The sequence below is a fragment of the Octopus sinensis genome, linkage group LG1 (assembly GCF_006345805.1).
Source record: "Octopus sinensis linkage group LG1, ASM634580v1, whole genome shotgun sequence".
Classification (NCBI taxonomy): domain Eukaryota; kingdom Metazoa; phylum Mollusca; class Cephalopoda; order Octopoda; family Octopodidae; genus Octopus; species Octopus sinensis.
In genome coordinates, this window is record NC_042997.1 from 194,092,722 (window position 1) to 194,109,587 (window position 16,866).

Here is a 16,866-nt window from a genome sequence, read left to right on the forward strand (position 1 = left end):
AGATAAGTGGAAATATGTCACTTTCGTTCCTCAAGAGTTATGCCATGTGATATCCCTTAATGCCAAAAGCGAAACAGACATTTAAAAGCAATAACAAAACAAAACTTACCTCCTTGACTTAGAAGTTTTAATATTCCCTAAGTACGGGGATCTTTTCTAACCTAAAATTAAATTTGATATGAATCAAATTAAGAATTTTAAGCTAAAAAAATCTAATAGTTTCGCCAACACTAAAGAATATATGCATATATGCGTGTGTGTTTTTATACCCATATATATATATATATATATATATATATATATTATATATATATATATATTATAATATATATATATATTATATATTTATATACATACATACATACATACAACATACATACATACATACATACATACATACATACAGTAATATTTACGTTATTTAAAGTATTTTAAGCAAAAATGCTAATTATTATTTTCCTTGTGCGATGTATTTGCACTCCAGCCAGTAGCTTTCAGTTATTTGTATACATACCTCTAGCTGGCCAAGACAGGTCGTTTCAAAGATTGGATGACTACACGACCCGGAATGGAGCAGAAAGGACTGCGAAATATCAATATCTGTCACTGCCTTTGACTTCTGGTACGATTTAATTTCACCTAGTTTTGAGTTACTCTGAGTTTTTAAGTATAATGCATCCCAATCTAAAGAAAGACTTACAACCAGAAGCCCTACCATACATATCCACACACAACCCCCTTAACAATGAAGATTCGACACCATCCTCCAGAACATTCCTCTACTAGAAAGGGACCACAGAATGAATCAAATCCTCCAAATGTACACCATGATAAAGAGCAAAAGACAATCCATGTCAATGAAAAGTATTCTAACAGAAGTCCAAGTACACTCGTCAACAACATTGAAACCCTCAGTAAAAAAATGCGGAAGACCTAACTGTGGTATATGCATCAACCTAATTGGGGGATCGGAGTTCTCCTTAAAACAGGCTCAACGTTTTACAGGGAAAAACAACTTCACATGTACTTCGGAAAACTTAATGTATGTGCTAACTTGCTCAGGGTGTGCAGACCAATACATAGGCCAAACCAAAAACAGTCTACGCCAGAGGATGACCCTTCATCGAACCCCGATTGGAATTCAAGAATACAGAAAATAGCATTAAGCGAACACATCAATATTTGCACCACTAACGAACAACGCAACACCAGAATTTCCCCCTCTATAAATTCAGGAACAAAGTAACTTGTCAGCGCATTAGCAAAGAATCATATTTTATCGCAAAATATAAACCCATTTTGAATGTTTCCACCACAGATGACACTGCTACGAGGATCTTAGAATAATACCCACGCAAATATTAAAAACGATATATTCAGAACAGTCACCAGCATGAATTTATTCAGAAAAATTCTAATCACAAATGCTTCTACCACAATAGGTCACTTTTTAGTCACTTGACCTTTGAAGAAGAGCTCACGAACAGTCTACTACTATCATACTACTCCAGTCGTTTTTTCTGCTTTCTCATCTTTTCCTACTCCTTCTTTTCTTTCTCTACCTTTTCTTCTTCTTTGCCCACTCCTTCCACAGCTGCTGCTGCTGCTGCTGCTGCTGCTTAAACAATCAAAATCCAGAACCAGCATCTCTCATATTAACTTTTTCTTCAGATCTGCTACTATCTACTAAGCCTTCACAAAAGAGAGAGAGACAGACAGACAGAAAAAAGAGGAAAATGTCCAACCTATTTCAAAACTACGGAAATATTTCAAAAAAAACATTTCATTCAATTTTTCCACAAATTAATTTTTTTATGGCCTTATTCAAATTAGAAAAAGTTGAAAAGACTGAAACTGGTACTAAAATATTCTTCATGATAAAATCATTTTAGTATTTTCTACTGTGTCTTATTTTCCTTATACACATCAACTCATGTGTTTTTTCTTCAACCTTCTATATATACGTACATATATATAAACTTGGATAAAACTTAGATATGTTTCGACCAAAGATTGGTCCAGGCCATGTCTAACTTAATAGCACCACCTGATAGGATTATTCGAATCCTGTTTAAGTCAAGTTTTGTTTAAGTCAAGTTTTGTTCAAGTAGTGAGTTCTTGTTGGGTGAGTTGTATCCAATTATGGGTGGCTTATCTGGTATTCTTTGAAGGAATCTATCCAGACTCTGTTTAAAGTTGATGGGATCCTTTTCCTCTTTGATCTCCCTCGGGACAATGTTAAATAGGGTAGGGCCTGTTGAGGAAAAGAAATTATGTTGCAGTGTACATGTATGTTGTGATCTTGAATTTGGCAGGGGACGTATAGCCCGTGGTCCAAGTCTTGGATGAACCTTGAAGCTAATGTTTAGGTCGTTTGGGCAAAGTTGGCGGTATATTTTCCACATCGTACAAATGATGTACCGCTCACGGCGACGCTGGAGGGAGTAAAGTTTCAAGGCTTTAAGGCGATCCCAATAATCGAGAGCAGCCATGCCTTCAATTTGTTTAGTGAGAGCCCTCTGGGGTGACTCAATTCTGGAGATGTTTTGTCTTGTGTGAGGAGACCACAGTGGGCAGCAGTATTCAAGGTGTAGCCGTACAAAGGAGGAAAAAAGTGGTATGATGACACCTTGTTCTCTGGACCGGAAAGTTCTTAAGATCCAGGAACTCATCCTACGAGCTATATCGACCTTCTTGTTGATGTGTGCACTCCAACTGAGATCGTCATCAACAATACACCCAGGTCTCTGATATTGTTAGAGGCTGTGAGCCGTTCCCCTGAAGGAAGAGAGTATGGTTGTTTTATTGAGGAATTTCTTCCAAAATGCATCAGCTAAAATTTTCCCTCATTCAGTTGCATTTTGTTTCTGTCTGCCCATTGACTCACAGCATATAGATCAGACTGGAGTTGAGTTCGGTCTGCTTCTTCATTGACGATTTGCTGGAGCTTAGTGTCATCAGCGAATATTTTCACTTTGCAGTAATGTACGACACTGGAAAGGTCGTTTACGTAAATTATGAAGAGTAGCGGACCCAAAACAGTTCCCTGGGGAACACCGCTGGTGACTTTTACTGGGTTTGAGTGGACTCCATCAACTACAACATGTTGTGTTCTATTCACCAGGAAATACTTAATCCAGTGTAGAACTTTTCCACGGATTCCAACATTTGCCAATTTTGAGAGTAGGATGTTATGGTCTACCCTGTCGAACGCTTTACTGAAGTCAAGATATATGACGTCAGAGTTCGAACCTGTTCCCAAGGCTTTGAGTACATCTTCAATGTGGTGTAAGAGCTGTGTTAGACAGTCCCTGCCACAGCGAAAGCCATGCTGATTTGAATTTAGGAATTTGTGGGTCTCCAGGAAGTCAGCTATCCTTGATCTTAACACTCTTTCAAACACTTTAATGATGTGGGAGGTGAGTGAGATTAGGTGATATATATATATATATATATATAAATTAATAAATATAAGGGTAGTAAAAAATTCTAGAAAAAATTTTCCGCTACCAGCGGTCTAGTGAGAAAGAAAAAATAGTCAAACACTATATAATATACATTCAACAATATAAGGAATGGCCATATAGGACATTCGACTCGATGAAAGGGGTAAACGTTTTTATTTCTCTTTCTATTTCAGAATTACAACTATTTAGCGGTATGAGTTTTGGCTGCTCTTTCTAGTGAGTCGAATGTCCTATATGGCCATTCCTTATATTGTTGAATATATATATATATATATATATATATATATATATATTATATAATATATATATATATATATATATATATATATATATATATGCGTAGGAGTGGCTGTGTGGTAAGTAGCTTGCTTACGAACCACATGGATCCAGGTTCAGTCCCACTGCGTGGCACATTAGCAAGTGTTTTCTACCATAGCCTAGGGCCGACCAAAGCCTTGTGAGTGGATTTGGTAGATGGAAACTGAAAGACGTCCGTCGTATATATGTATATGTATATATATATATATGTGTGTGTGTTTGTGTGTCTGTATTTGTCCCCCCAACATCGCTTGATCGATGCTGGTGTGTTTACGTGCCCGTAACTTAGCGGTTCGGCAAAAGTCTCCGATAGAATAAGTACTAGGCTTACAAAGAATAACTCCTGGGGTCGATTTGCCCGACTAAAGAAACAAGTAAAAGAGTAAAAAAGTATATATACACGCACATAAAGACAGATGTAGATACATACATACATACATACATACAACATACATACATACATACATACATACATACATAGACATACATACATACATAGACATACATACATACATACATACATACATACATACATACATACATACATACATACATAGACATACATACATACATACATACATGCATACATACATACATACATAGACATACATACATACATACATACATACATAGACATACATACATACATACATACATACATACATACATACATACATACATACATAGACATACATACATAGACATACATACATACATACATACATACATACATAGACATACATACATACATACAACATACATACATACATACATACATACATACATACATAGACATACATACATAGACATACATACATACATACATACATACATACGTACATAGACATACATACATACATACATACATACATACATACATACATACATACATACATACATAGACATACATACATAGACATACATACATACATACATACATACATACATACATACATACATACATACATAGACATTCATACATACATACATACATACATACATACATACATACATACATAGACATACATACATACATACATACATACATACATACATACATACATAGATATACATACATACATACATACATACATACATACATACATACATACATACATACATACATACATACATACATACATACATTCATAGACATACATGCATGCATAGCATGTAAGTCATTCTTCATCTTTAAAAACATCTTGCTGGTGATAGATTTATATAGCTTTAACAACTCAACTAAGTTTACCTCCTACTGTTAAGCAGTTGTACACATTAGCATAGTACTACAGACGTTTGGCCTAGTTCAGCGCATGCGTTGTGAAGTCTTTCTATATGGCCTTAACATAACTGATGATTCAACATGCCACAACGATATTAAAACACGTAATTGACCTCTAAGAAATAGGACTCTAAATTTCGTTAAAGATGAACTCTTTGAACTTAGTAGCATACCTAAATTTCAGTAAGTATACTAATCCCTTCTAATCCAAATTTATTTCTTGATTACATCTTAATCCAAATTTACATCTTGATTAAGCAAATTAAAAACAGTAAAAAGCCCTGATATTTTCCAACAGAACTTAAAACCACTATAATACAAACAAGAAGTCGTCTGCACAAGAAATTACTTAGTATGGATATGATACACAATTACATGAAAACAAATGTGTATACAATTATAATATAGCAAAACTAATCTAAAATTTCATAGTAACCGAGATGACTTAGCTAAAAGCAAAACGTATTTCACTTTTAAGGACCACAAAAAAATAGTCTTACATTTTTACTCTTTTATTTGTTTCAGTCATTTGACTATGGCCATGCTGGAGCATCGCCTTTAGTCGAGCAAATCGACCCCAGGACTTATTCTTTGTAAGCCTAGTACTTATTCTATCGGTCCCCTTTGCCGAACTGCTAGGTTACGGGGACGTAAACACACCAGCATCGGTTGTCAAGCGATGTTGGGGGGACAAACACAGACACACATATACACACACACAAACATATACACACATACATATATACGACGGGGTTCTTTCAGTTTCCGTCTACCAAATCCACTCACAAGGCATTGGTTGGCCCGAGGCTATAATAGAAGACACTTGACCAAAGTTCCACGCAGTGGGACTGAACACGGAACCTTGTGGTTGATAAGCAAGCTACTTACCACACAGCCACTCCTACGCCTTACAATGCTTATTCAGTGTAATTTGCTTACAGTGCTTATTCATTGTAATTAATCCTGCTAAATCAGTGATCGGGTTAGTAAGAAAATTTTATTTTAGGAAGCTACTAATTTCATCAACAGCAACACAAATATAAATAGGTTTTGCAAAGTGTAGTTATTCTTTGGTTTTGAAATATTGGCAACAAATAAAACTTTAGCACCAGCAAATTTAACATTCTTGATTTTTACCAATCCGTTTTCACGTCCTCCAAAATGTAACCTCTTAGATTTTTCTAAACCAATGTCATAAAATATCAATATTCTTTTCTACTCTAGGCACAAGGCTCGAAATTTTGGAGGAGGGAACCAGTCGGTTAGATCGACCCCAATACGCAATTGGTACTTAATTTATCGACCCCGAAACGATGAAAGGCAAAGTCGACCTCGGCGGATTTTGAACTCAGAACGTAAAGACAGACGAAATACTGCTAAACATTTCGCCTGGCGTGCTAACGTTTCTTATTTCTTTATTGCCCACAAGGGGCTAAACATAGAGGGTACAAACAAGGACAGACAAACGGATTAAGTCGATTACATCGACCCCAGTGCGTAACTGGTACTTAATTTATCGACCCCGAAAAGATGAAAGGCAAAGTCGACCTCGGCGGAATTTGAACTCAGAACGTAACATATATTTATGTGCGTATGTGTGTATATAAATATATATATATATATATACACACACACACACAGACATACGCAAACTTAGGTATGCATCTATACAAGCACTTACGCGCGCACACTCAGCCAATATTTTCCATCGTGGAAGGGTTATTGTAGCCATTTAAAACTCATCATACAAACTTCTATAATCACATTTTGTTTATTTATTAATAGTAATAGCTACAATCAATGTAATCTCTCGGTAGATTAGCTGTTCTCTTTTATGCCAAGAAAGAGGATCTTCCTGGCAGTTATCCTTTTCTTCTTTCTTTCCTTTTTCTTTTATTATTTGTTTCATTACCGGGTGCAGTAAAAACATATTAATATGATTAAATTCTCTTTCGTTTAATTTCTTAACGAAAGAGTCGTTAACATTTGCGTGTAGTTATTTCAGTTTCGTCGGACATCGTCGGGCATAGAGCAGCGAGGGTCTATTACACTAAATTTAGTTGCTATAAATTTTGCAGAAGAAGGAAATATCAATAAGATGCGTTGCACTTTTAAAGATCACTGACATATTCTACTGCATCTGTTGAAAATCAGCTACTGCTGAAATTTTATTGGCCTTTGAAATATTTTCCCTTATTTCGTTTTTGTATTTGGTTCCTGTAACGAACCTCCCAAAAATCCAACAAATTTTGCTGTGTTTTGGGAGGGTCATTACGCCCATAATAATAAACACACGCTCTGGTTCAATATCACTTCTTTATTGTTAGTAAATCAATTAAATATCTAACTAACGAACGAATCGATCATTTATTTCATGTGTCGGTTAAAGAATCAATCAGTCTGTTTGTCAAAGTCACTTCGTCGTTATTCGCGAGCTGATCACTCACATCTCCTGCGCAAACCTTGATGAGAGAGTGAGCTTGTCAAGAATGAGGTTGCGTTAGCGAGGAAAGGACTGACAAGCTACCGATTGATTGTTTAACCAGCACATTGAACAAATGGTCGATTAATTAGTTGCTTACATATTTCACTGATTGACTAATAATGAAGAAGTGATATTGAATCAGTGCGTGTATTTATTAGTATTGGCATAATGACCCTCCCAAGATACAACATATTTTCTTTGTTCTCTTATTTTCTCTTGTTTCGTTTTTGATTTTGTTTCTTCGATTTTATTAGCTGCATTAATCTTTACGCATATTTTATTTATAAGTAATTCTTTTGCAGTTAGTGTCCGTCAGAATATAAATTAAATTCACTTATATTCAGACAGACACTAACTGCAAAAGAATATAAGTGAATTTAATTTATATTCTATTGTCATTGCTTTGAACTTAGGGCGTGTCCGTCTTTAGACTATTACTTCTGCGAGCTGGCAGAAACGTTAGCTCGCCGGGCGAAATGCGTAGCCGTATTTCGTCTGCCGTTACGTTCTGAGTTCAAATTCCGCCGAGGTCGACTTTGCCTTTCATCCTTTCGGGGTCGATAAATTAAGTACCAGTTACGCACTGGGGTCGATATAATCGACTTAATCCGTTTGTCTGTCCTTGTTTATCCCCTCTGTGTTTAGCCCCTTGTGGGTAGTAAAGAAATATACTACTTCTGCTATTAAGGGTAACCCAACACAGTCCCACATCCCAATGAATGCTGGGTTTATTGCACGAAACCAACCCGGCCTTGATCAGATACTAGCAATATTAGAGCCACAAATTACATGATATTGGTTCCAACCCTAAAACCACAATTAAAAAAATAACATTTAAGATCAATAATATACTTTTTAAATGGGTGAAAGGAGGTTGTGTTTGGATTGCAGTTGCTGGCCATGCTGGTGCACCGCTGTTGAAAAAATATGGAACGCTTCACGAATTTGCGTGTTATCCTTGTGCAGGGGCCATGCTAATCTTCTCTGTATCGTTCCAATTTTAGAATACGTACCACCGTAGCTAGAAAAAAAGTTACAAATAAATTATTTGTATTTTATAGATACCGATAAATCACTTCCATATCATATCGATCGTTAACGATTATCATTTTCTTTCCAGTCCCTTCGTTTACTTCCTAGTCAGCCATTTTCAGTCCTGCTTGAATATTTCAGAAATTTCATCTCTTCCTTCCTTTTTTTTAAAATTACGACGGCGAAAGCAGGATTGACCCCTGTGTTTTCTTTTGTTTGTTTGTTTTTGTTTTGTTTTTTTTTTCCTTTGATGCGCCGAGAAGACGGGAAGTCGAAAAGCCCTCCCGCCAATTTACTAAGCTTTTTAACCGGATCATCATAATCATCGCCGTCGTTGTTGTCCTCGTCGACATCGTCATCATCATCAGCAGCAGCAGCAGCATCATCATCATCACTATCTATTACTTTACTACCCACAAGGGGCTAAACACAGAGAGGACAAACGAGGACAGGCAAACGGATTAAGTCGATTACATCGACCCTAGTGCGTAACTGGTACTTAATTTATCGACACCGAAAGGATGAAAGGCAAAGTCGACCACGGTGGAATTTGAACTCAGAATGTAACGGCAGACGAAATACGGCTACGCATTTCGCCCGGCGTGGTAACCTTTCTGCCAGCCCGCCGTCATCATCATCAACATCATCATCATCGTCATCATCATCATCATCATCATCATCATCCTCATCATCATCATCATCATCATCATCATCACCACTATCATCATCATCGTTGCAATGTCAAGAGAGTTGGGTATGAGGACAGGAAAAATGTCTCAACCAGACTTAGCTTCGTGCAAACGCGGTTTGACTTTACTACAGACAGTGTGTAATTTTATACACTATCTATTTAAAACATGTAACTGAGTTCTTCATGTTGATTTTGCAACACATGCATTTCATATTTCAGTTACCATTTCACTAAATAACAACAACAACAACAACAACAATCCAATTGCATGACAGGAAATCTTCATTGAACTCAACTCGGGTATGTCCCCAATAACTTGGGTATGTCCCGTTTTACCGATATTTCCTTCATGTTTATTCAATTTTTCCTTCCTACTGACGCTTCAGTTTCCTTCCCCAAAGATGGTCCAACAGGATGTGGTTTATCACATTAATTGCCAAATTAAAAGTGTCAGATTTCTAGGGGATGAGGGAAGGAAATGCGGTTGGTGGCGATTATTATATCTTATACAATCGCACAACGTTGCTGATGTGAAATAGCGACAACAACCGGAAAACGAAACTCGATTAGCGAATTAAGTTCGTTGTATGTCAGTCGGCTTGGTCGCAGTGCAGTTCGTTGTCCATCACACATTCATATCAATACATAATAATAATATGGATAAAATTTAATCGTTAGCTGTCCCTTAATGAATATATAAACTTTACATTAAGTATTGAGTGCGCTTGTTTTCGTTTGTAGCCAAAAACCGTGTGTATACACACACACACACACATAGATACACAACTAAAGGTCATAATAAAGGTGAAATGACATGCCAGACATCGAAATTAGTGCAAACATATCACATTTATGCAAAAGCATAGTATATATATATATATACACACGCGCACATACACATACACACACACGTGTCTGTGTACGTGTATGTGTGTGAGTGTGTGTGTCTATGCATGTATGCGTGTATTGGAATGTGTGTATTTAAATACACACACGCACACACATGTACTCACACACACATACTCTTTTTAACTATTTTACTTGTTTCAGTAATTTGACTGTGGCCATGGTGGAGCACCGCCTTTAGTCGAGCAAATCGACCCCAGGACTTATTCTTTGTAAGCCTAGTACTTATTCTACCGCTTAGACGTAAACACACTAGCATCGGTTGTCAAACGATGTTGGGCGGACAAACACAGACACACAAACATATACACATACATACATACATACATATATATACATACATATACATATATACGACAGGCTTCTTTCTGTTTCCGTCTACCAAATCCTCTCACAAAGCTTTGGTCGGCCCGAGGCTATAGTAGAAGACACTTGCCCAAGGCGCCACGCAGTAGGACTGAACCCGGAACCATGTGGTTGGTAAGCAAGCTACTTACCACACAGCCTATATGTATATATTTACATATATACCACACGCCTATATGTATATATTTACATATATACCACACGCCTATATGTATATATTTACATATATACCACACGCCTATATGTATATATTTACATTATTACCACACGCCTATAATATAATTTACATATATACCACACGCCTATATGTATATATTTACATATATACCACACAGCCTATATGTATATATTTACATATATACCACACGCCTATATGTATATATTTACATATATACATATATATGCATGAACGCGCGCGCACACACACACATATACATACATACATACATACGTATGTATGTATACATACATATACATATACATATACATACATATACATATACATACATACATACATACATACATACATACATACATACATACATACATACATACATACATACATACACACATACATAAACACATACACACACACACTCTCCTGTGTGACCCCTCTGTCCGGCATTCGCCATGATAGATCGCTAGCCACTAAAACTTTTTCTATTTTCTCCCCCTGCTTATTTCTATCGAAGAGCGTAGGCTCGAAACGTAAAACACCTTTTCACTTCCCCAACGTTAAACTAATACATCTGTTTTTTGTTTACACACCCGTCTTCGTCTTTTGTTGTTACTTTGTTTTTTGTTTTTTGTAAATTCTTACTATGTATGTGTGTGTGTGTGTGTGTATGTATGTATGTATGTATGTATGTGTATGTATGTATGTATGTATGTATGTATGTATGGACACCATTAGACTCTCCCGTCGTTAGACGAGGTATAAGGATTCGGCAATTTCTTGCCGAACAACCACACAGACGATTTGTTTATAGTGACCAAATGCTTGTGTTCACGTAAGAGCACTCCCTCCATCATATCGACATTGCCTGTACAGGTACACCATGTGTCATAAGTCAGATAACGAAAAGATCGCAGAGCACCGGAAGTGAGATAGCATCTCGCAATTGATGTTTACACCACTGTCCAGTCAATATCTCTCAGGGTCACTTCTAAACAAGCGGTAAAGATCTTCGGAGAGACGGTCTCCTCTTGTTAAACGCTCTTCCCAACTGGAACTCTGACAGATATCAATAGGAGAGCTATATCTGTTGAGCATACTGAGCTCACTTCTTTGAGCAGTTTTATGTATTGCACCTCGACACCTTGCATTTTCAGAGATGTCAGTACTACGTTCGTTTCGTAGCCAACGAAAGCAATATCCAAAGATAACTTGTATTCATTCGCTCGTTCTATAACTTGTATTAGAGTGAATATGTCATCCATCGTACTGTAGATCTTACGGAAAACTGCTTGCAACCTCCGCTGCTCGTCTTCGAGCTGTTTCGATAGTCAGTGATCTGATGACTTTTGTAAACAGTTATAGAGGTGAGACAAAAGGCATACGGGTCGATAGTCTCTTAAATCTTCTTTATCGCCCTTCATATAAAGCAAAATGTTAGTCGACTCCTTCCACAGTGAGGGTATTTTACCCACCTTCGGATAGCGATTGAAGCGTAGAACGAGGATTTTCCGGAGCACTTTTACGGAGATGTACTTGCATAGCAAGTGACCTGATCGTATGCTGGAACGAAAACAATTGCAGCGTGGAAGGTGTTTATAAGCCATTTAAGAAACACACAAAATCCGTTAGATTCACTTCAACATTTGAATTTAATTTGTCAAAATATTTTCGTCGCTTTGAGACCGCGACCTGTTCACTGTCGTTATGCTTTGTGCGCTTTCATCAATTTGAGAGCATTTTGAATTTCACTGATCAGAATAGTTGTTATTTCCTCCATCATTTGCAGCAGAGGAGAATCGAATTTCACTGATTATTCAAAAAAGCTGCTATAGAAGGTTTTGCAACCCTTCCCCATCTTCACTTTGTTTGTCAACGTGATCCCATGCTTGTTCTCAAGCGCCGTCGCTCCTGCATCATTTTAGACTTTCTTCTGCAGCTTACATCAGCTTCTTCAGTCTGTGATTCTCGAAGTCATTTCCTAGATGTTGCCTGATCGCTTTGCAGAGAACGGAATGCTCAAGGTAATCTTTCGTGTTTCTTTTCATAGTTTTCCGTTTCTCTAGCATTTTCTTCGTCTCCTCCAAATTTATCCGTCAGACTCCCACTGGCTTGAAGTTCTCGCCTTCCACGGGCAGCTTTCAATTTTCTGGACCAGTGAATTGTAGTCCTTATCGAGCTCTTCAAGTTGACTTCAAACTTCTCTATTGACAGCATCCTGCATCTACGTCACATCGAAGGATTTGATGTGTCGATTCTTCATTGAGATGTGAAGAGCCTGGTAAAAATTTCAATTCCTTGGATGACGTAAAAAGATAACTTGATGAATTCTTTGCCATAAAGCCACCCGTGGAAGCGCATGGCCTAGTGGTAAGAGCAGCGGACTCGCGGTCGAGGGATCGCGAGTTCGAATCTCAGACCGGGCGATGTGTGTGTTTATGAGCGAAACACCTAAGCTCCACGCGGCTCCAGCAGAAGATAATGGCGAACTTCTGCTGACTCTTTCGCCACAACTTTCTTTCATTCTTTCCTCCTGCATCTTGCAGCTCACCTGCGATGGACTGGCGTCCCGTCCATGTGGGGAACCTATACGCTAAGGAAACCGGGAAACCGGCCCTTATGAGCCAGACGTGGCTCGAGAAGAAACATGAAACCACCTCAATTCTGGGAAAAGGGTATTTTCAAGTTAAAGGAAAGATGGAGACGCATTGTGCAACAAAATGGTTCATATATGGTTGACAAAAAATGTAATGGCAAGTATTTATTGACCTTTTTCTTTCCTTTAAAAATCGGCACGAACTTTCCGGACAACCCAATACTTCTAGATTGCTTCCTGAATAGATTGCTTCTTTATGTAAAGTCTTTTTACCTCTGTCCTGGTAACAAAACGTTCATCTCTTTCGTTTCTCTTCCCGATCCAAACTTTCCGAGATATTTCTCTCCGTGCTGTCCTTTTAACTTTTACGTGGATATTTCCCCACACTACGATGAGATAATTGGCGCAACAACGTCTGATACTTTGGGCGATACAGTGATACAGTAATATTGAGAGAGAGTGTGTGTGTGCGTGTGTGTGTTTGTGTGTGTATGTGTGTGAGAGAGAGAGAGTGTGTGCGTACGTATATATGTGTGTGCGTGTGGCAATTACATGCTGAAAGAGACACTGCAGACATCTAAAAGCATAAATAACCTGTTGCAACAATAGAACGCCCATAAGAGATGTTATCTCGGGACAAATACCGCAGTAATTGGCCTATCAACAGTGTGTACACATTAAGTGTGATACATAGCTGGATATCTTAATTTAATACAGCAACAACTGCACATACCGGATATATGTGTGTATCATAAATTATATATATATATATATATGTATGTATGTGTACATGTGTGTGTACCTGTGTATGTACATGTCTGTGCATGTATGTATGAATGTATAAACAGAACAAAAACATTAAATAGATTAAGAACTCAATATATATAGTACAATGAAATTTGCACACGCACACATGCACTCACACATGCACACACACACATATGATATGTAGGTGTGTGTGTATGCGTGCATGTGTGTGTTGTGCATATACGTGTGTGTATGTGTGTGTATAAGCAGTAGGTAGGTATTTGTGTGTGTGTGTGTGTGTGTGTGTGTGTGTGTGTGTGTGTGTGTTGTGTGTGTGAGTGTGTGTACATCACTACGATGTATGTGGATTTCAGAGCCAGTGCTTTCTCTAGCTCTTGGTTGAATTCTTCCATTTCATTGTTTTCGCTAGTACTTGTAGGAGCCTAGATTTGGATGATCTTCTGGATGGCATTTCCAGAGAGACGAAAGTTTAGCACCCCTATGCGTGGAGAAAACGACTGGCAGGAAACGATTTCCAAGGCCCATTCTTTGCTTTCGATGAACTCTGTATCATCTGTTGACCTCACACCAGCTTTTCCCAGTCTCCCGACGCTTCTATTATGACCGTCTCGCTTTTATTTCTCTCCTTGAACATGCTTCTCAGAGCCCTAGCACAATGCATTCGGTATCCTCTTTCTCTTCCAATACATGGGCCATTCCGGTTCTCCTTGCCAAAGACCTGCAGCTGTAGGTACATCTAGCAAGAATGTTACCCAATTCTTTTTCGGCTTACGACTGCCCAAGATTCTTAGCAGCCTCAGGTCGCTCGGATTTCGTCCGTCGTCATGGAGCGGTCCACTGGCCTGCAGGATACCAAGGCCCATTTCCTCGCATTGTTGTAGCTATGAAATGAAGCCATCCTGCTGTTTAGACAAACCCGCCATGACTACCCCTTCAGTTTAGCTAGTTTTCAGTCTCTATCGAATAGACCAGGACAGTCTTTCTGTAAGATTAGCAAACCAGCATTTTTGTAGCTTGGTTGGGCTTGCCACACCACACGTCCTGCTACCATAGCTGATAAACAACCATTGCCATTGTTGTACTACTATGGAGTACTGGAGTCGGGTTTTGCACATCCATAAGATATTGGAAAAGGCCACTTTGAAGAACTCCGCGGCGATGGGATGAAGGTTTAGTCTAGTGATTTGGGACCAGATAGAAAAAAGACGCACTCGAGAAAAGAATTTGGAGTGCAATGTGACCAGCGATGCATAACAACGTCTGAAAGTTTAAGCGATACAGTGATACAATGTGTGTATTTGTGTGCGTGTGTGTGTGTGTGTGTGTGTATGTGTGTGTGTATTTCTGTGTTTTTGTGTGTGTGTGTTGTGTGTGTATGTGTGTGTGTATTTCTGTGTTTTTGTGTGTGTGTGTTGTGTGTGTATGTGTGTGTGTATTTCTGTGTTTTTGTGTGTGTGTGTTGTGTGTGTATGTGTGTGTGTATTTCTGTGTTTTTGTGTGTGTGTGTTGTGTGTGTATGTGTGAGTGTATTTCTGTGTTTTTGTGTGTGTGTGTTGTGTGTGTATGTGTGTGTGTATTTCTGTGTTTTTGTGTGTGTGTGTTGTGTGTGTATGTGTGTGTGTATTTCTGTGTTTTTGTGTGTGTGTGTTGTGTGTGTATGTGTGTGTGTATTTCTGTGTTTTTGTGTGTGTGTGTTGTGTGTGTATGTGTGTGTGTATTTCTGTGTTTTTGTGTGTGTGTGTTGTGTGTGTATGTGTGTGTGTTTTCTGTGTTTTTGTTGTGTGTGTTTGGTTGTGTATGTGTGTGTGTATTTCTGTGTTTTTTGTGTGTGGTGGTGTTGTGTATGTGTGTGTGTATTTCTGTGTTTTTGTGTGTGTGTGTTGTGTGTGTATGTGTGAGTGTATTTCTGTGTTTTTGTGTGTGTGTGTTGGTGTGTATGTGTGTGTGTATTTCTGTGTTTTTGTGTGTGTGTGTTGTGTGTGTGGCAATTACATCGTGAAAGAGACATTGCAGACAACTAAAAGCATAAACAGCCTGTTACAACAACAGTACGCCTATAAGCGATGTTATCTCAGGATTAATTCCGCAGTAATTGGCCTATCAGCAGTGTATATACATTAAGTATGGTAAGTAGATAGTTATTTTAATTTAATACTGCAACAATTGCATATACCGGATATGCGTATTTGTGTGTGAATCATAAATTATATATATATATATGTGTGTGTGTGTGTGTATGTATGAGTGTGTGTGTATGTACATGAGTCTGCACATGAGCATGTGTATTTATGTTTATATCTGCATGTATGTATGTATGGATGGATGTATATTCAGAACAAACATTAAATAATGAACTCAATATACACACACGCACACACAAACACACACGCACACACACATATATATATATTACCACATATATATACACAGTACAGTGAAATTTGAACACACACAGATGCACACACACACTCACACACACACAAACACACAAACACGCGCACACACATAATAAGTATATAAATGTATATGCGTGTGTATGTGTGTGTACAGTAGGCGGGTGCTTGGGTGTGTGTGTGTACATATATATATAAATATATATATATATATATACACACATATATACAGATAGATAGATAGATAGACAGACAGACAGACAGACAGACAGACTGACAGATAGATAGATAGATAGATAGATAGATAGATAGATAGATAGATAGATAGATATAGATAGATAGATAGATAGATAGATATATTAAATAATGAAACTATATACTACGGAC

At 37.8% G+C, this 16,866-nt stretch overlaps 1 non-coding gene across 1 annotated transcript; it reads right to left on the reverse strand.

Moving 5' to 3' along the window:
- Positions 1-8,473: 8,473 nt before the first annotated feature.
- LOC115220383 lies at positions 8,474-8,577 on the reverse strand. The gene has a single exon (XR_003882520.1). It is a non-coding gene; the product is annotated as a U6 spliceosomal RNA (small nuclear RNA).
- Between the last annotated feature and the right edge of the window lie 8,289 nt (positions 8,578-16,866).